The following is a 20,615-nucleotide window of genomic DNA, read 5'->3' as shown; positions in this document are numbered from 1 at the left end:
CCACCTGGAATTGATGGCATTTAGAGAGGCAGGAAGAAGGCCTCAGCTGTGCAAACACAGTGCTTCTGTTTATTTTGGTAGCCTCCGAAATATTTGTTGAGAGTTATTCGAGCAGAAAGGCTGAATGGAGATCATTGCAATGTGTCAAATTAAGGAGTGCTTAATGCCCGCCTAATCTCTTGGTAATTACTGTTGTGGCAGCGGCAGGCTTCCGAGCCTGGTAAGAAAGCTAATGATAGTGAGAGACACGGGCTGCCCGGGCATCCGTGCCATCCGTGGCATCGCTGCACGCACAATTAGAGGCCCCACTTCCATCAGAGAGAGGGAGCCTCTGTCACTCAAGACAGGGAGGACCAGTCCTTGGAGGGGAGGGGTCAGACAGGAGTGTCAGCCTGGGTCACTGGACAGGGGACTCCTTCCGCTGAGTGTCACTTTCCTAATGGTGTTCTGCAGTGTGACAGCGCGGGGTGTGTGTGTGTGTGCATGTGCACCGGATGCTGTGCGGAAAGGAGCCTGCGCTCTGAGTGTGGGGGAAGCCCGAGGAAGCTCGCTTTCTCGTCCTGGTCTTGCACGTGTCATGCAGTCCCTGCTCTTGCCCTGTGTCTGTCTCTGCAGCCCCATCTCCTTCCTATCCGTCCCTGCTCCTTCTCTCTTTCTGTGTTTCCCATCGTCTTTGCTTGCCTTTTCCAGCTCCCCTTCTCTCGCCCCACTCTGCATTAAATTGATTGGCTGATCAATTTAATAGGCATCTCTCTCAATCAATCATGAATTGTTGTAGAAGTGGAAAATAGTGATGAAGAAGGCAAAGAAGAGGGAAATAAAAGCTTAACAATACCCCCAGCTCTACGTAAAGAAAATGAATACAAATTCCTGAAAGTGGGGGAAGGAGCCTAACAAGCAAATTCACACTGAAATGGGTTGGAGAACAAGTCTCTGGCACTCAGATCTGTGCGGGAAGTTCCAGGCAGTTGGTGCGCGTTTCAGAGAACACTTGGCTATTCACAGAAAAGAATTTAATAATGTAACTTTCTAATAAGGAACTTACAATGCAGCTCAAGGTTCATTTGGGGCTCCAGTGATCTGAGAATGGCTTCGATAGCGGCTCCCTCGGTGTGAGTTCCAGGTCAGCACTATGTGCGCTAGTCCTGTGGGCTAGAGGAAGTCACTCGGCTCATTTGTAAAATGGGGAGCTACTTGGCCGATGCGTGGTGGAAAGATCACAGGAATGTCAAGAGTGCTCTGAAAAGAAGAGTACATGTAAGTCAGTCATTCAAGCGAGCCTTCAACAGAGGGTTATGTGCAGTGCCCAGGTACTCGTGGTGGTTGGGGGGAGCTAAGAACTCGAGGTCCTTCCTCAGACCCTCCTTTGCTGCTGGCTGAAGCGCGGTCATTGGTGGGAACATTGCTTCACTTCCAAGCAGAGGGGCCTGGAGAGGATGGAGCTCTTTCCTTGATTTCTCTCCAACCACCCTTGGGAGCCAGCACTGGGAGCGAAGCCCTTAGCTTGAGGAGAGTAGACACTGAAAATGAGCATGGGTTTTAGCAGCAGTGTGGAGGAGCCAAGGCTGGGGCAGGGAGTCTAAACTCTCTCGAAGAGATCTTGAATGTCAAAGCAGGAGAGGGCAGGGTGGTGAAGGGTTCCACTTCTCCACACCTTTTACAGTGCTGACTTCTCTGGCTCCTAAAATCTGTTTACCAGGAAGGAGGAAATACTGGGTCAACCAGCTGTCCTCAAGAATCTCCCTTCTGGGTTGAAGGGAGAAAGGCTATAAGCCCAATGTCCCTGGGATGATAAGCCATCTGAATTTTGGAAGACATCTAAGCAAGAAATACCGCAGCTGGGGCCAGCAGATGACATAGCAGTTATGTCCCTGGACTCTGACATGTCCGACTGAGGTTTGAGTCCTGGACTCAGAGGTTTCAAAATCATACCAGGCGCATGTATAAGTTCCCAGGAGGAGAATGGAGGAGAAGAGGTTGCAGTGTGGCCATTCCCCTGGGGAATGATTTCTCATTTTCCCTCTCACTGTCTCTGTCTCTCTCTATGGAGAGTACATGTACCCTAAGGCTAAAAACTCTTTAAAAAAAAAAGGAAATACTATAGCCTTCCTTTGGGAAGACATTTCGGATTATTGGGTGCAGAAGAGCCCTTTGAAGCATGTTCATGGCTCCTGGCTTGGGGAAGAGAAGCCCAAGTCCAAAGAGCAGAGGGCCTTGATCTGCACTCTCCAAACCTCTGCCTCTGGGATCCAGCCAAAGGCCTCCCACACCCCATAGTTGTGTACAGACGTGAGCGGCTTCAGATTCCCATGTGATTGTTCGAATACGTTGTTGTCCAGAAGGTCTATGTGGAGACCACTCTGACCTCGCCCAAAGCCTGTTGAAAAGGGGATGTCAACTCAGCCATCTTGTAACTTCCATTTCTTGACTCCAGGACAGGGCAGGGACCAGCTCCTCCCTGGGTGTGTTGGAGAGTCTTCCCAAGGTGTCCTCGAAGGCTGCCAGGGCTCTGTCCTCTGCTCCTGCCACCAACGACTTGCACAGCCTCAGTGACTGTGACAACCAGACAATAACTTGGTGTTGCCTTGATCCTTCTCACTGAGAATACCTGTTCTTGAGTAGGGCTGGAAGAGGGGAGGCTAGAGCGGGAAACTGGCTTCTATAGAGAAAGGAAGGAGGAGCTGGGGATGGCGCTGCCGTTGGGTGGAGCAAGCAGGAGGAGGGGGGGTTGGGGTGGGCCTGTGACGGAGGATGGAGGAATGGGCAGGGGACAGCCTGAAGTGGCCAGGTCCAGCCACAGAGCTCAGCAAGCAAGAGGTTCATCATTAACTGTCAAACGGCAGTTTTAATCAGCTCTGCTCCTCAGTGGAAGATAGATTTAATATCAAGGCACATTTTCAGAGCCATTAGTTTAATTATGACAGGTGTCTGCAAACGGGACGACTCTGCTTTCAGTCCTGAGTGACAGCATTTAATTCTCCAGACCCATGGGGACGCCAGGGTACTTTACCAAGAGGAACCTCCATTAAAAGTCGAAGCATTTTCGTCCCTTCTCCCCTGGTTACTCCATGCCCTCCCCTCCTCTCTTCATGCCACTGTACATGTCAAAAGGAGGAAATGGATAGAAAAGTGTGCTTCATTGGAAGAGAAAATAATTTACCTTGCCTATTAGAGGCCACCTCATGGGGCTTCTCGCAGCTGCCCTCCTGGTCACGTCATGCCTTTATCACTTACCGATGAACCTGCCCGGGAACATTTTTCCCTTTCTTCCTCTTTAAAGAACATTTAATTTTATTTATCACTGTTTTTACTTTTTAAATTTGGTACAGGGCATGTGTACTTACGAGAGAGAGCGAGCGAGCTGCGAGGTTTGGGACTCGAACCATCGTCAGCTGTGTGGGAGTCTAGTGCCTCAAATGCTACGCCCCCTGGGGCCCCAAGGAACATTTCTGAGGTGTGGCCTCTGTCTCCACTTGCCAGCACTTCCTCCTGCTTTTTTGCAGATCCTGCTCAGCTCCTCCCAGACTTCAGGGGCAGCAAATGTGACTGTCCTTGGCCCGTGGCCAGGGAGGCCAGGCTGTGAGGGAGGGGACGAGGGTGGGCGGCAGGCCTGAGTGGAGTCTTCAGGCACCGTGCTCAGCCTCTCACCTGGCTCTGTGCCCTGGTGCGTTTCCTGGGCTCCCGTCCGCGGGGGTCGCCTCTCCCAGAAGTATGCCATGTGCTCTTCCCTTCCTGTGACTGACCTGGTGGCCTCATAGGCTGGGTGACCACAGGCTGGGCATTTGAGCATCTGAAATTGCTGTCTACACGTGTGATGGCTAGGTCAGATAAGTGATTTCCAAAATGTTGTGTTTGCTTTGTTTATACAGAGAGAAGCTTAAAAATATTCTCAGGGAACCCCAATTATGGTAAAGAGAATGCTGTCTGGGAACCAGGGCCCACTCGCCAAGACTCAGGGCTCTTAGGCCCCCATGAACCCACTGGGCAGCGGGAGGTCTGTGGGGTCCTCCCAGCTTGGCTGTGAGCATTCTCCAGGGCGGGGACCCTCCTTCAGGGGAATCACCACCTTCTAGGCAGAGTAAGGACACGTGGGCAGGATGGGTGGGGTAGACTGCCATGAGGGTACATTGTCCCTGCCAGGGACGTCATGTGGGTGGCTGGGGACTCTTACTTCTCTCTGGCTACTTCCCTGTCAGGGCAGGATGCCTTCCCGGCTGGGAGTGCCCTATCTTTCCTTGTCCTTTGGAACCTCTACCAAATTGTTTCTGCTGTCCCCTTTCTGCAAAGGTAATGCCCTTACTCCTGCTGGTGGCACTGAATGGAATGGCAGCCTCTCTGCGGATGTACAGTGACCCCTGCTGCACGGCCAGGCCGCTGGAGGGAGACAGAGGGGGGCATGGTGGCTTCTGAGGAGCTGTGGCCCCCTCCTGGGCACCCCCATTTTATACTCCCCAGGTGGAAGTCAGAGCCCCGCTGACCATCCGAGGTTTGTGAACAGCTCCTTTAAAGTGGACGTCACTCTCGGGAGCCCAGAGAGCCCTATTGTGCTTCAGGAAGAGCCTGGTCAGTCTTCTCAGAGCGGCCCTCTGATGGCTGCCTTGTTTTGGGGGTGGGTGGGTAACGACATTGCACTTTTAGGGCTTGGAATGTTGTGGGCTTCTTTGGTTGTGCTTCCTCAGAAAAGAGCTGGCTCAGGTGAGAAGGGACTAGAGAAAGGACCTTCGGGACAAAAGACTGGGGTCATCCTGTGCGACAAAGCTGGCCTCTCTAACCAAGGTCGATGCAGCCCACGCCTGGGGAGGATGCAGCCACGTCTGTCCCTGTGTTCCTGTGCTCAGTCCGGAGCTTAGAGGCCTAGCGAGCAGGTGCTGGCTGACCCTTTGTGGGGGAGGGCAGGTGCTGCTGGGCCAGGCTGTGCCTGTTCCCCAGGATGCCCTGCCGCTCCAGGAGGAGGCCGCTTTACCATCCCTGGGAATCCCTTCCCTGTGGTTACGGTGCTGGCCGAGAGCACAGGGCCAAAGCTACGTCACTCCAACAATTTAGAGGCCCACAGTGGTTTTCTGAGCAATTCTTCACGTTAGCCTTTGCAAAAGGGTCTGGAGTCCAGGTGTGAGGGTTGACATGGTATTTGGTGGCACTCATATGGGATTTTGTGGCACTTGATTGCAAGCCCAAGGCCGGTGTCTTGCTCTCTGATCGCCTCCCCAGCTTCTGGGACAGCTCAAACAGCAGCACACCAGCTAAGCTTCACCGAGTTTCTTCGAATGGAGTGTTGCTTGCAAACAGTTTTCAATTTTTTTTTCCATGGCGTGGCCTGGACATTCAGTTTAAAGTGTTCTAGCCTCAATCAACTTAAAATAAAAAAAGGGACGAATGCTCTGAGGGTACAACTCCCCAGACAGCACCCACATCACCTAACCACCAAGCGAGTCTAGCTATAGGGAATGCACAGAATTTACATCTTCTTCCCTCCTGATGGCCCAGAACACAGGCTTCCAGGGAACGTGAGCGGGGAAGAGCTTCCAGTTTCATAAATCTTCTAGACATTGCAGAAGGAACTCATGGTTCCAAGGCCTTTGATGAATATTAAAATCCCATCTCTGCGTACCTCTAGGGTCCTGTGTGGGGAAACTCAGGCAGCAACTGCATTCTCCACTCCACTGCAGGCCTTCCTTCCTGGGAGGAAGCAGGCTGTGTTGGGTTGTTTTATCTTTCAATCTATACGACCAGCACTGCTCGAAGAAGGACAGACGTTGCCACAGGACGGGACTTACACATCAAGAGCTGACCGACTTTGGGGCTTCAGAATGATTTTTTTGATTTGATGTCAAAGTGCACAGTTTGCAGGCCCAGCAGGTGGTGTGGTGGTTAAAGCACTGGACTCCCACGTGGCCAACTGTAGGCAGGAGGTGAAAATCATACCGTGTGTGTGTGTGTGTGTGTGTATGCCCAAAATGAAGACAGGATTGCAGCGTGGCCATCCCCACTGGGAGGTGATTTCTCGCTCACTCTCTCTCTGTCTCTCTCACGTGAGTGCACATACCTTATGGCAAAAATCTGAAAGTTCAGTTTCAAAACTGCAACATCTTAGCATGATACTTTCAAGTCGCTTTACCTTGTGATTAAAACACGTATGACAGGGGTGAAGAGAAGAGGATAGAGAGATAGAAAGAGAACAAATAGAGAGGCAGGATGTCAGTGAGAAACAGATATGGCTTATTACCTGTTGATGATGACATGTATAGTATTCTCAACTGGATTGGTCTGAGAAGTATTTCATGATGGGTAAAGCCTTTTTACAAGCAAAATGAGAAATAGTGATTGACTGTTTAATTAGAATAATAATAATAACGATTGGGAAAAACAGAAAAATATTGAATGTTGAAGTGGGGAGAGTAATGTCTCTGTACTGACTGACATGCATGGCATTCCCTTTTGAAAAAGCAATGTAATACACTGTAAAGTTATATGTAATCCAATGTAATATAAAGACGATTATGATGATAATTAAAATAAAAAAATTTAAAAACATTAAAAACAAACAAAAAACCAAAAACATGTACGACAATGCTCTATGACTGGACTCTGTTTTTTCCTCCCTAACAAAGGTAAGAAAAATAAGCAGATTTTAAAAATGCACAGTAATTCGTCTAGTGACTAGTTATCTGAATTACGACGAGTCTGCCCCGCTGACGTAGCAGCAAGCTGCAGAGTGCACGCTCAGAGCACCTCGCACTCTGAATTTGTGCAGACCCATCAGTGTGAAGGTGGTACTGCATTATGGTTCCCAGAAAACGGTAAGTATTTTACTAAGGTTTTCTTGGATTGTGTTTTCCAGAAGTCAAATCTGATGGCGTTATCATTTCTGGGTCACTGGTATAAGCTGCACAGAGTCTGGGCTGTGGACCCTCATCTGCAGAAGCTGGGAACACACCTCTGCCTAGGTACCACGGGGTGGGTATGGTCTGTAAGATCCAGGAGATGACGTGTGGACATCAAAGGCTGGCTACCAGGACCAGTGGATGGTGTAATGGCTATGCTGCTGGACTCCCACATAGTGGATCACGGTTTGAGTCCTGGACCTGGTGGCTTAAACTCACTCCGGGCATGTGTGCATGTGTGCCCAAAATCCTGAGAGGAAAATGGAGGAGAAGGGATGGTGGCATGGCCATAACCCCTGGGGATGATTTCTTGCTTTTTGTCTCTCTGTCTCTCCAGCAAGTGCATGCACCTTAGAGCAAAAATCTCTCTCTAAAAAAAAGGGCTTGTGACCAAATAATTTGGGAAAATCCTGTGTCATTTGCCTCTTGAATATAATCAGTACATACAAGTTTTTAAAGATCTATGGCATTGGGAATCTGTTTTATTTTGTTTAGCCCAGTGCGTCCAGCCCTAATCGAACAAGAAACCTTTTATTTTGTTTGTTTGTTGACATAATGTTTGCTAACAGAAACAACTAATTAACATCTTGAGAGCCTCACAGTCTTGTGGCTTATGGATATATGTTTGATGCCTTCCATACTCTCTCAGACCATGCTAATTAGTGCTCTTTCTAATTTGTCCTTTCTGCTTTCTCTGTTGAAATTCTAGGTCAGAGGCCCCAATCTCCTTGAAATTTCATCTTCAAATTGCCAGCAACATGAACCTTCCCCAACCCAGGGATGTGCTGATTAAACCAGTAGATGTTTTACAGGGTTGGCCTGTGAGTCAGGGATCAGGCTTGAGGACTGGGGTTGAAGGATGAGAGAACTTTCTTCTTGCATCTAATTAATATACTCAGCTGATACAGCTAATGCCTCTGAAAGCCAAATGAGGACTATTTACCAACATCCCGAGATTTGAAAAAATCCCTTTCAATAACAGCGTAGCGTCAAGTGGCAGTTGGCAGACTGCCCTGGGTTTGGGTATTGGTCCTGCCCATGCTGGGTGACTTTTTCCTAAACTTTTGATGCTCATCATCCTGTGTGTCTAATGATACACACCATACAGGCTCGTTTTCAGGATCCAATGAAATAAGGCAGTTTAATGGGTTAAATTTTCATACCATAATTCAGAAGTGCAAAGAGGTAAATTTTTATTTTCATTTACTGAATTAGTTTTTTTTTTAAACAAGTCCTCAATCAACTTAAAGCACGTGAAGAATTCCAGCTCTTCATTCTGCTGCGTCCAATTATTTTCTGCCCTACTCAGATACAATCACCTTGTGCAAGCCCAGTTCTTTTGCAGGAGTGGGGGAGCTAGATAGTTTTCCTGCCTCTTCTTTCCAGATGGCACCTGGGCTCAGGAGGGAGCTCCTGTAGCACATGGTCCACAGGTAGAGACCCTGTTTCATGTGCCGAGTTTCAGGCCTCTGCTCTGGGGTCAGAGGAATTGTTTGTTTCCAGGGGGCTCTTGCTGGAATCCACAGCGAGAGCCCTTGTTCTTCCTTGCTATTGCCTCCACCTTCAAGTCCCCAACCTCTACAGCCTCCCAGGCCCAGCCCAGGTCTCTTGTAGACCATCAGTCCTCCCCACACTTCCGCCTCTCTCCACTGAGCCAGTGTGTCTCTGTGCGCCTTGCACAATGGCAAGAGTACCCTGAAAAGTCCCCTGGACTGCTCCCTATGAGCTCCTATGTCAGGACGTAAGATCCTGCTGGAGGATCTTGTCCTCCCCAGTTCTCTCTGCGTCCTTCTAGAATTCGTATTTATTCTTCCACCTGCAAGGTTGCTGTCCCAAGGTTACTTCCTCCAGCTGCTCCACAATACGCCTTGCAAGGAAACTTTATGCCTTTTACCCATCAAGGGAAACGACACTTAGGCACACAATGAATTGTTCTATCACTCAACAAAGCAAGGGTTTCAAGAAAAAAAATCTGACTATGGGTTTAAGAAAACACATGACCACTTTGAAACCAAAGCTGGCCCCTACCATTCAGAGCAAGACTACCATACAGCACTAACTCTGTGTGGTGGCACAGAGGTACCTTGAAACTGCCATGCTGAAAGCCTGGTGGGAGGTTGGGGTTCAGTTTCCAGTCAACCTCCACATGCAGGGTACGTGTGCAATTGTGATGCTGGCTAGCTGAAGGGCCAGAAGAGAATTGCAACAGGAGACCCTGTGGAAGTGATCTCTCTCTCTCTCATGAAAGAAAGACAGAAACTTTAAAAAATGCTATTTAGTGGTAATGGAGGCGTGGGTGCTTGTGGCGGAGACTGGCCAGGGGCACTAATGCTTCCTTTTCCTGGACTTACTGGAAGACTGCAGCTCCAGCCCTTCCTGAAGTCAGGCAGATTCCTTGTGACTGGTCTCAGCTAGAAGAATGTGCATGACAGGGATGGGGACTCTTCCTTCTGGCCTGGAGTTCACTTGTTGGGTGGCTGAACACAGAGGTCTTGTTGGAGTCTTTGTAGAGGCTCTGAAGTAAGATGGTACCATGACATGGAAGTCAATGGATGTCCAAATCACCACATTCCAGGAGACTTCAAAACATTTGTGGAAAATGGAATTAAAATAGGAGTTTATTTGTGAAAAACATTTAAATCCATGTAGTTTCTTCACAATGCGCATTTTCCACGAATGTTTTGAAGACCCCATCTTAGAAGACTTTCCACTGAACTTCTGAACTCTTGAACTGTAATGAAAATGAAAAATGGATTTGTTAAGCCGTTGCAACTTTGGGGTTGCTTGTGACATCAAGAAGTGTAATTCCTCTGAGTCTATGAGAAGTGAACATGGCCTATCAGCAATAAAAAGCTTTATTCTCATGAAGCTGTGAAGTCCTAGCACAGTGCATGGTAAAAAGCCAGCACTCAATAAACATTAATTCCCTTCTACAAGACTTAAATCAATGTCAAGAACTTGACATCAAAAAGGTAATGTGTTTCAGGTTCCTAATCAAACACAGTCATCTGAAACTAGGGCAATAGCCTAGGATCAAGAAGACAGAATGAACCCTTGTACACACCTTCTTGAGCACATTGTCGCATTTAGCTGTACCTATCTATGGCTCTGTGAAATAGGACCTGTTATTACCTCATGCTATCTCTGCAGGGGTTCAGAGAACTTAAGCAAATTGCTCAAGGTCACAGAGTCGACAATGATAACACCAGGATTCCAATCTTCGAGCATTTTCACTTCAAAGCCTGGGTGTTTAGTCATTGTGATTTTCTCATGCCATGAAAATACTAGATTGATTTGGCTCCTCACAATATTTTAATCCTCAGAGGTCAGATGTATGTCCTTTTTCTGAAGCCTTTCCAAGTGACTCGTGCAGAGCTTGGCGGAGACCTCAATAACATTTCTTGACTTTCGGATTGCTTTGCATAAACTGTCTCAGATCCATATCCAAGAAAATCTAGGTAGTGATGTCTTTTTCTCTACAAATATGCAATTATCCAAACAAAAATAAACCAGAAAAATTATGTGTTAGGTATGTCAAAATAAATGAGTGGTCATCCTCGCCCCTGGATGTAGACAGTCATTGATTGCAGAGTGACCAGCTTAGCTCTGCCCTCAGGAGCATGGAGAATGTTTTACTAATAAAACATTATCCCAAGGAGAGACTTGAAAGGCTAGCCCACTGTTGAAGGGGCTATTTCCATAGTTCTGTCTTCTGAGTTTCTGGTTCTGGATTTTCTTATTGAAATTATGTTTCCATAGTTATTCTTTTGAGGATTAACATTTTTCATGGTTGTTTCAAAGGCAAAGTATATTTTTTCAGAAATAAAAAGGAAAAACTTCATGGTTTCTTCATACAGAAATAATAATTATAAACATATATACATACTAATTTTGCCAGAGGGTGTAATGCACTCACTTTAGAGAGTCATAGAGAGGGAAAAAAAGAGAGAGAAAAACAGAGAGAGAGGGAAAGTATGAATGCACTCTCCATGGGGAATGGTCATGCTGCAATCCCATCTTCTGTTTCTCCTTTTGAGATTTTGAGCATGCATGCACACATGTCCAGTGTGTTTCTCGTTACCAGGTATGAGACTCAAGCAGTGGGGTGGGCCGCGTGAGATCTGATCCAGTTGCCTTAACTGGCACACCATAGTCTGGCCTTGTCATCTTGACAGTTTTTCCAAGTATGTGTATATAATGTAGTTATTCATATACCACATACACAAGATTCTCTTTTCTCATTACATCCTTTGTGAGTATTCCTTATGTCATTAAATACCTTAGAAAATATTGTTATAGTGAAATAATAATTCATATTTTTAAGAAAAATTTCTTTCGTGAGAGAGAGAGAAGCAGTTACAACAGCTGTGACTCTCCCCATTTTTCAGCCCCAAACATAGGCACATGTGCACCCGGTGTACAGAGAGGTCTCTGGATATGAACCCCAGCCCGTCCCACGTGGGTCACCTTCCCAGAGTGTTGTGTTACCACCATACCACTGCCCGGCCTGTAATAATCTGTTGTAAGCATGTAACATGATGTATTTAAAAACTTCCTAATTTGGGAAATTGAAGTATACATTTTCATTAATATAAACAAAAGTATGATGAACATCTTTGTATAGATATCATTGTGTCCCTCTCAGATTTCCTTCAAAGACTTTTTAAAAAGTGTTTATACCAAGAATAAATTATATCGGATTGTCAGAAAAATTACAATGCATTTTTTGCATGGAAAAAAATACATCGTGACTTTTCTGACAACTCAATATATATTTTCAAAGCCTTTAATACATATCATGGTATGCGTATATGTTTCCTTCAGCAATACATGAAATAACCATCTTACTACACCCCCATTGTTCATCTGTTAGCATGAAGTTGTAGGAGTTCTGAACATAGGAGCTCATGGATCTTTGCATGATCTTCAGGGACCCAACAAGACTCTGGAAGGATATGCCAATGTTTGGAATATGCATTTTAAAAAATTATGTGATGTCAGATATTTAAAACTTGAATTATTCTTATGTGTTTGTCAAATTTTTAATGTTTGACATTTTTAATGTTTGACAAACACATAAGATAACAAATGAGGTTGAACTTTGTTGAAATTTTAAATTGCTTCTCCTTTCAGATTAACTTCAGAATCATTTTATCAAAAAATTGACGTTTAGCAATTTTATTTTTTGTCCTTATTTATGTTCTATCATCTTTATCACAGGATGATATTGATCTGTGCATGTCTTAACAGCTCACATCAGCATTGAATTTCTGCTCATTTTTGTTGTTATTTCTAACAGGATATTGTGTATGTTGCTTCAATTTGCATAGTTTGATGCCTTTTCATTTGGTACAGAAAATTTCTTGTTCATTAATTTGTTATGTATTATAAAGCAGTTTCTAGGTCCAGTTAGGTTGGGTTATTTAATTGCTACTTTTCTAGTTTTTCTTGTGAGCACTAATGGCTATGAACTTCCTTCTTATGACTGCTTTTATTGTGTCCCAAAGGTTATGGAGAATGGTGTGTTCATTATTATTGGTATCAATTAATCTTTTTGATTCCAGTCTTAATTTCTTCAGTTGTTTGAAAGTTGTTCAGGAGCAAATGCGAAGCATCCCGAACAGGGTCTTAATACCATGATCAAGCCTGTCACAGCAGCCTTTTTTTTTTTTTTTTTTTTTTTAAGGCTTAAAAGATTTTAATTACAGCCGTCGTGAACAAGCAATACAGTTTGTTTCTGCAAAGTTACTGTTTCTGCAAAGCCCGTCCTGTTTTTCACTGGCTCAAATGTGCATCTGAATTTAACCATTGATAGATGTTTTGTTTCTTTACCTGTTCCCCTTGTTTTTATCATTTCATTGTATGCACGTCTGAGCACTTTCACATCTGGCATGAAGAGAGAGACCATAGGGTGTGAACCCTGGACTTTCCTGTGTGGGTCAGCCTCACAGAACATTTCCTTATTGCTGCTCCACCATCTGGCCCTGTCTTTTGCCTTTTCACAGTAGCTTAATTGATTGAGACTTTTGATTTACAAACTGTGTCCTTTAAAACTGTGTAGAAATCGTTCTTTTGTCTTCTGTTTATTTTATATCTGGCAAGAAAAGTCTGAAACCAAACTATTTTTTTCTCCTAATTCATGATCCTGGGATATAGTAAATGAGATTCCCACTGGAATATTGCTGGTGGAGTACTTTCTCTTGAAATTCAGCTTACATGTGGGACTTTTCCCTTTAGAGGTCAGTGAACGCTTTTTCTTGGAAGATGCTGATTTCAGATCCACTTGCCTTCCATTGCTGCTGCTTCTCTATTGCTTTGGTTGTCTTCTTTCATCAGGTCACTTCAGGTTGGACTTCCATTCCCTGTCCTCAGCCATCGGTTCCCCTCATGCTCGCTTCTATTTTCTTTCCCTGTGTATTATGGCTGTGTTTCTCCAGTGTGATCTCCAGCTTGGCTTCATTGATTCTATTTTCTGCAAAGCGCATTCTGTTTTTCACTGGCTCAAATGTGCATCTGCATCTCACCATTGAACTGTGTTTTTATCTTCACCTTTTCCCCTCGTTTTTATCATTTCATTGTGCACCCGTGTCTTGATTTCGTCTGCTCTCTTCTTGTATTTTGTGTCTTATAGAATCATACTCTCCACATCACTATCAGATCACTGTTCTAATGTCTTCTAAATTTTGAATTTATGTAATCCTTGAAAAATCATTTTTATGATTTTTCATAAAAATGAAAAACTTTTTCCAGCAAGTGGCATGGTGGTTAAGGGACTGGACCCCCACATGACTAACCACAGTTTGAGTCCTGAACCTGTTGGCATGCTTTATCGCTTTCTTTCTCTCTCTGGTGAACACATGCACCCTTTAGCAAGAGTATAAAAATATATAAATATTTAAATTAAATAAATAATTCTTCAAAAAAAAGGAAAAAATCAGTTTTGGTCCATATTTTCTCCCTATTTACATTCTAAATACTGTCAGTTTCTCCTTATGTTGTGCCATCTTTGCATTGGGCCATTATTTAATTCCTCATTTTGACGTTACTCAGCATGTTTAGTAGAGTAGATTCCACTGGGGTTCCACGCTTACCAACCAAGGTGGCTGATGGAGCGTGCTTGGCTCCCGCCCAAGCATCTATCTTCCTGATACATACTTGCCGCTACTTAAGAGGAGGGACTCTGGAGCCAGGTGACTTGGCTTCCCACCTTGACTCTACCACTTGTGTGATCTTGGCTATGTTATTAAAATAAATCCTACAAACTCAGGGAGGCAGTTTCCTCATTTATAAGACGGGGATGCTCAAAGGTGCTTGCCGTAGATTTCATGCAGCTTACCTGTGCTATTAGTGTTTGTGCACACCTGGAGACAGTCATCACACCCCCAGTGCTGTGTGAGAGCTCACTATTGTTTCACCATCAGACCTGGAGGTCCATGTGCTGGGAGCCAGGGCCAGGCTGAATGGTCCATTCTTACCTAATACAGGATGGGCTGCTGCTCCAGGAAGTGCTTGATCTTGCCAGAGTTTCTCTGGTGGAACTGGAGACTCACATGTCACCTGTAGTTCTTCTTTAAAAAGCACTGAAGACAAATGCCACTCGATCCATTGCCTTGACACGCTTCTATTTCTGCTCCTTTTAGGCCTCCCCTCAAGTAGTGAAGCATCTTTAAGCTTCTTGCTATGCTGAGGACTGGAAGTTGTAGCCTGTGGAAGGAAGAAGGCATGGCTATGTAGACAGGGTCCCTACAGTCAGGGGAGGCTTGTATCTTTATGCTGAGATCTGGCAGAGAGTTGGAGTCTATGCAAGGCCCTGTAGCATCTCAGGAGATATGTTTCTACCTCTGGCTTAGGGTCTGAGGCAAAAAACATGTGACCAGCAATATGCTTCTCCATCCGCCCTTGCTCACTGCAGCCTGTGCCAATGTTATGTAGCCTTGGACAGAAGGTCTTTTTGTACATTGAATTCATTGTGCTGCTTTCAACTCTCTTCTTTTGTGCACTTTAGTTGCAAAGAGGCGTGTTAGGCATGCTTTGTTTCATTTATTCACTCAGTGACATTTATAACACCTCTAATCCCCCCTTATGGCAATATGAAATCAAGAATCTTCATGCTCGCCCCTTGGACCAGATTCAAACCCATGCTGCCTGGAGGGGAGAGCAGAGACTTAAGCACCATTTTGAAAGATTTGCTTATGAGTTGTGTCATCCCTCTTAGAAAGGTCTGTCTCCAGCAATCTGTACCCTCTCCTGTTTTCAGAGCGCCTCGGTGGAGAAGTTTGGGAAACGCACATTTCACAGCTGGTGGGAAGTCACCTAGGGATCCTAAACAGGCGCGATGTGAGCAGGAAAGAGAACCCCACCACACTCCCCTCCCCGAGGCAGGGAGATTAGGGGAAAACACCTGCTATCACTCAGAAGGGTGGCCATGTGAGCAGGACAGAGCACTCCACCACACTCCCCTCCCAGAGGCAGGGAGATTAGGAGAAAACACCTACTATCACTCAGAAGGGTGGTCTAATGTACCCGAAATAGGCTGGTGGCATTGGGAAGAGGAGGGAAGAGAATTTAAGGGAGATTTAGGAGGCAGAAGGACTGCGTGGAGGAAGACATGAAGGAAGGGGGAGATGTACACCGAGGCCCAGGCCTTCGGCAAGTGTAGCTGGGAGAATGTCGGTGCCCTCCCTGAATCAGGCTCAGGAGGAGACTGGGTATTGCAGGAGAGACGCCACTGGGGCCAGGTCTCTACAAAGGGGCTGAAGCCTGATTTGGGTTACTTACTCAGTGTTCATCTTATTAATATTTAATAAAGAGGATATAGGAAGACATGTTGCTCTTATTCTAGTGATTAGCATGAGGATTACTGCGTCTGTGAGAGCTGTGTCTCTGAAAGCCGCTTCCAGCAACATTTATTTGTTGTGCACGCGCAGGTCCTTGTCCTGTGTGGAAAGCCCCTCTCCTCTGTCGTGACTTACCTTCCCGTCCGCGCTTGGGGTGTAACCTCTCAGCCGGGACGTCTCGTGTTCTTATCAATGTCCATGACCTTTACATAATGCATCAAGAAGGCGACAACAAAATGGGGCAGCAAGAGAGCGTTTCTGAGATTAACAGGAAGATGTGGACTTTTGTTTTTAATTAATTAGTTTATTTATTTACTTTACTAGGGAGGGTCAGGACTGTAGCCCTGAGGAGGTGGACATGGGGGTCGTGCCCTACTCAGAAGGGGAAGAGCTTTCGTTCCGTGGAGATGTGCCCTTCCCTGTCCACAGGCTCTGGCATCAACGGAGGAGTGGAAACAAGACCAGCTTGTGGACGTGTTTCTGGTAAGATTTTCAGTCAAACCCGGTGGCACAAAGAGCACTGACTGCGGGTCCAGATGCGGGCTGGGCCACTCCCCTGGCACTGCAAGCCCTCCTCCCTCCTGTGTTCTGGGCCTGTTTCCTTCTCTGTCCTGGGACTGGGCTCTAGAGCACAGAAGGTCTGGCTTCTCACTGGCCTGAGGCCAGCAGCAACCTTCGCCTTGCTTGAAGGAGGTTTCTTTTGTTTCCCAGGGCTACGAGACCTTTACGGGAGCAGCAACAAGCGATAGCTGCTTGGACAGAAATCTATTCGAGCTTAAAATGCAAGAGCATTAGCTGCTCAGCGCCGTCACCAAGGGGAGATAAAATATCTCTGCTCTCCCAGGACCTGGGAGATGCTTGCAGTGTGATTATTTTTTTGGCTGGGAAAGCTGCTTAGCCGACAGAAAAAGGAACGTACCTGAACATTTATGAGTCGGCTTTTCAAAGACAGCGACCGATCTTCCTTCCTACCCCTCCTCCTTCCTCTTCCCTGTAAGGGAACACTTAGCAAAACTAAATAAATTATCAGCCCGGCCATGAAGAAGTGCTCTCTCAGGGTGAGGCGGGGGAGTCTGAAGCCATAAAGGCGATCTTTGGTGCTGAAGTCATCAGCAGAGAAGAGGCGAGCAGGGCCGAGGCTCCGGGGAGAGCAGAGCTAGAGAAGGAGCACGCGCAGGGCCATGCCCTGCCCTTATTGGCCTGGGCTGCAGTGATGAGGCCTGGGGCTGCTTCAGGCTGGACCCAAGGACAAGCTGGCCACATGGTTCTCAGCGGAGGCCACTATATCCTGTCATCTCTGAGCTAGAGCAAAGCACAGTGAGGTGGGAGCTGCATGTGGATTTGGAGTTGGAGGGAGCCCTGCCTCACGAGTTCTGTTTGCTCGTGTTCCTGCTGCCAGTCCCTGGTGATGATGAACCGTTTTCTACTTGGCCTTCTCTGGAACACAGGGATAGTGATGATAATGTTTCTCTCTACTGTAGACTAAATGTGTCTTCTCCCTGAAATGCATGTGTTGAAGCCCTAACCCCCAGTGAGGCTGCACTGTGAGATGGGGCTTGTAGGAGAAATTCAGGTTAAGGGAGGTTGTAAGGGTGGGGACCTAACCTGAGGGCTGGTGGTCTTATAAGAAGAGAGAGAGAGAAGGAGATCTTTTGCTTTCTTTCAATGTGCTCAGAGGAAAAGGCCACATGCAAACGTAATGAGAGAGTGGCCATCTACAGGACGGGACAAGAGTCCTCGCTGGGACCCAACCTAGCCTCCACCTTGATTTTGGGCTTCTAACCTGTAGAACGGTGAGATCCATTTCTACTGTTGAAGCCACCCAGTCTATAGTGATTCGTTACACATCTTATGCAGCTCAAGCTGACTGATACAATCTCCACACAGTGGGAGATATGGTTCTGCATGTTGTCCCCGGATAAGCACAGGAGGTACCAAGGGGGTACTCAAGCATGCCCAAGCGGGTGCCTCTCAGTTCCTAACTTTGGGAGGCTGTGCTCTTTCCATGGAGTGTCAGGCCTGGCTACTCCGAGGAGCACGGGGACTCTCCAGCCTCACACTCTTCATGCTAGAAGCAGAGCTGGGTTCCTTCCTTCTTGGCACAGCATTAAGATACAGCACTTTCTGTGTAATCAGCCACCCATCCTGACAGCTGAGACTCCCGGAGTCCTTGCACTATGGGATTCCCGCTGCGCTGTGTGCTGAAGAACATGCTTCTGGGCGGGGGGGCATCTGAAGGAGATGCCCCTTCTCTTTGTTTACTAGCATTTACATTCATGTCCTAGCAGATGCATATTCTAGCTACCATTTTCCTAGGGAAAACCAAATGAAGTTGTCCCCTCAGCTTGCTTGGTGGCCTTGGCCAACCCAGGGGGACTGAGCTGTGGCATGCAATGATTCTCTTGAATGCTTGGGCCCCTTGCAAAGCTCCGGTCAGTGGAGGAATGGGCTGGAGGTTGGGTTAGGCCTGGAGAGGAATGTCCTGCTCCGTGCACAGCAGGCCTGGAGTCCTGCTCGTAGGCCCGCAGTAGGGAGGACTGGGTAGGACCTCAATCCGGGGCCCACTCTAGTGAGGCTACGGCTGCCCTGGCTTGGGCTGAGCACGGGGGAGGCATGATGTTAACCTCCAGCACTCCTTGTTGCTTCTGACGTGGTGTTTATTTTAATATCAGCTTTGCTGTTTGTCTTTGACTGTCAGGTACTCATGAGTGTGCATGTGCTACGCGCACACACACACACACACACACACACACACATACACACACACCAAGTTGCCTTGTAAGGAGAAAAGCCGGGTAGGTTCCAGCTTCCTTCTGGGGAGAAAAGGCAGCACACACTCCTCACAGTGTGATTTCCTAGGTCATGCTTCTGGGCGGGGGGGCATCTGAAGGAGATGCCCCTTCTCTTTGTTTACTAGCATTTACATTCATGTCCTAGCAGATGCATATTCTAGCTACCATTTTCCTAGGGAAAACCAAATGAAGTTGTCCCCTCAGCTTGCTTGGTGGCCTTGGCCAACCCAGGGGGACTGAGCTGTGGCATGCAATGATTCTCTTGAATGCTTGGGCCCCTTGCAAAGCTCCGGTCAGTGGAGGAATGGGCTGGAGGTTGGGTTAGGCCTGGAGAGGAATGTCCTGCTCCGTGCACAGCAGGCCTGGAGTCCTGCTCGTAGGCCCGCAGTAGGGAGGACTGGGTAGGACCTCAATCCGGGGCCCACTCTAGTGAGGCTACGGCTGCCCTGGCTTGGGCTGAGCACGGGGGAGGCATGATGTTAACCTCCAGCACTCCTTGTTGCTTCTGACGTGGTGTTTATTTTAATATCAGCTTTGCTGTTTGTCTTTGACTGTCAGGTACTCATGAGTGTGCATGTGCTACGCGCACACACACACACACACACACACACACATACACACACACCAAGTTGCCTTGTAAGGAGAAAAGCCGGGTAGGTTCCAGCTTCCTTCTGGGGAGAAAAGGCAGCACGCACTCCTCACAGCGTGATTTCCTAGGTCACGCTAATTATTTTTTAGGGCGAGCATAGTAAAGCCCGGGTGGCTCGCCTTCAGCAGCTTCTCCTTATCTTCATGCAGCTCTGGATCGTTTGCCCACTTGGCATGCAATTACCACGAGCCCTGCAGTTTTACCAGACACCCTTTGTAGAACCCTGCTGGAGCACGCGGAGGTTAATACGCTCTTGCTCTACAAAACCTGGGCATTATCTTGTGTATTGTAAGACATGCCTGTGACACGTTGAATTCACCGGATTTACAAGATCAGCGAAACAGAAGGGATTCCCATTGGGAGTAGCTTCTGCTAACAGCTCCCTCATCCGTCGGCAAGGTGTGCTGGCTTGCGGGGCTTTCTGCAGGGTAGGGCTGGGCGCTGCCAGGCTGTGTGTCCAGGGCGGCTCGAGATCTCGGATACCATCTCCTTCTCTCGCAAACGCAAATGCCAAAGCTCTGCTTCTCCTGGGAAGAGTAATTGTTTCTGTTTCTTGTGATTATTGTGCAATTCCTTTACATTAAGATCCCGACGTTCAGTGCACCGTCCATGTGCAGAGGGGGCAATGATCGCAGGGGCTACAGCCGGGAAGAGGAATGGCTTTCCAGAAAGAGAGATGGGCCTTACATACTGACGGTGGTCGTCAGCTACGTCGTCTCTCGCTCCGAGACTCGGCTCAGGTGAGGCCTCTTCCAGGGGTCTCTGGTTGCTGTGCTAGTTTGTCCTGAGTCCTGGCACCTTCCCTCCCTCAAGTTGGCTCTGTCTTTCTCACCTCACTGATGGCTAGGGAACGGTACATTTCTGGTCTATGCAGACTCAGGGGTTCTCAACCCCTAAATGTGATTCAGCCCTTTTCCTTTCCTTTTTATTTTCTTACTTTCTTTTTTAAAATTTTGCTGTAGAGCATGTGTGTTTGCTGGAAAGATGGAGTGAGAAAGAGAAAAAGAGAGAGTGAGAGGGAGAAAGCACCCTCCTCCCCAGGGTGATGGCCATGCTGCAATCCTTTCTCCTCCATATTTCCTCTGGATTTTGGACACATACACACATGCACCTGACACATTTTTCGAGCTGTTACGTCTGGGACTTGAACCACACAGGTGGCCATGTGGGACCCAGCTACCTTACCCACCATGCCACTAGCTGGCCCTTGCCTGTTTTCATTCACCATTTTATCTGCACAGACATCTCCTGGCCTAGAGTAGACCCCAGGGGATACATACATTTCCACAGTCTTGTCTCTGTCCCTCTGTGGTAAGCTGAGGCGCTGGGTGTGCGGTTGAGTCCACTCTGTCCCTCTGTGGTAAGCTGAGGTGCTGGGTGTGCGGTTGTGTCCACTCCGTCCCTCTGTGGTAAGCTGAGGTGCTGGGTGTGCGGTTGTGTCCACTCCATCCCTCTG

General features: G+C 47.2%; 1 long non-coding RNA gene across 4 annotated transcripts in view; it reads left to right on the top strand.

Moving 5' to 3' along the window:
- The window catches only part of LOC102499049 (uncharacterized), a 71,552-nt gene that overhangs the window by 42,801 nt on the left and 8,136 nt on the right, over window positions 1-20,615 (top strand). For 2 of the 4 annotated variants that reach the window (XR_003547848.1, XR_003547849.1), the window contains exons 2-3: window positions 6,839-6,944; window positions 16,043-16,201. This is a non-coding gene — a long non-coding RNA (uncharacterized LOC102499049). Of the gene's footprint in view, window positions 1-4,498; window positions 4,564-6,838; window positions 6,945-16,042; window positions 16,202-16,429; window positions 16,749-20,615 lie in introns of those variants that run through there. The other 2 variants (XR_337364.1, XR_003547847.1) reach the window with 2 other exon arrangements.

The sequence above is a fragment of the Tupaia chinensis genome, unplaced genomic scaffold (genome assembly GCF_000334495.1).
Source record: "Tupaia chinensis unplaced genomic scaffold, TupChi_1.0 Scaffold145648_1, whole genome shotgun sequence".
Lineage (NCBI taxonomy): Eukaryota > Metazoa > Chordata > Mammalia > Scandentia > Tupaiidae > Tupaia > Tupaia belangeri.
This window is presented reverse-complemented; position numbering and strand designations above follow the sequence as displayed.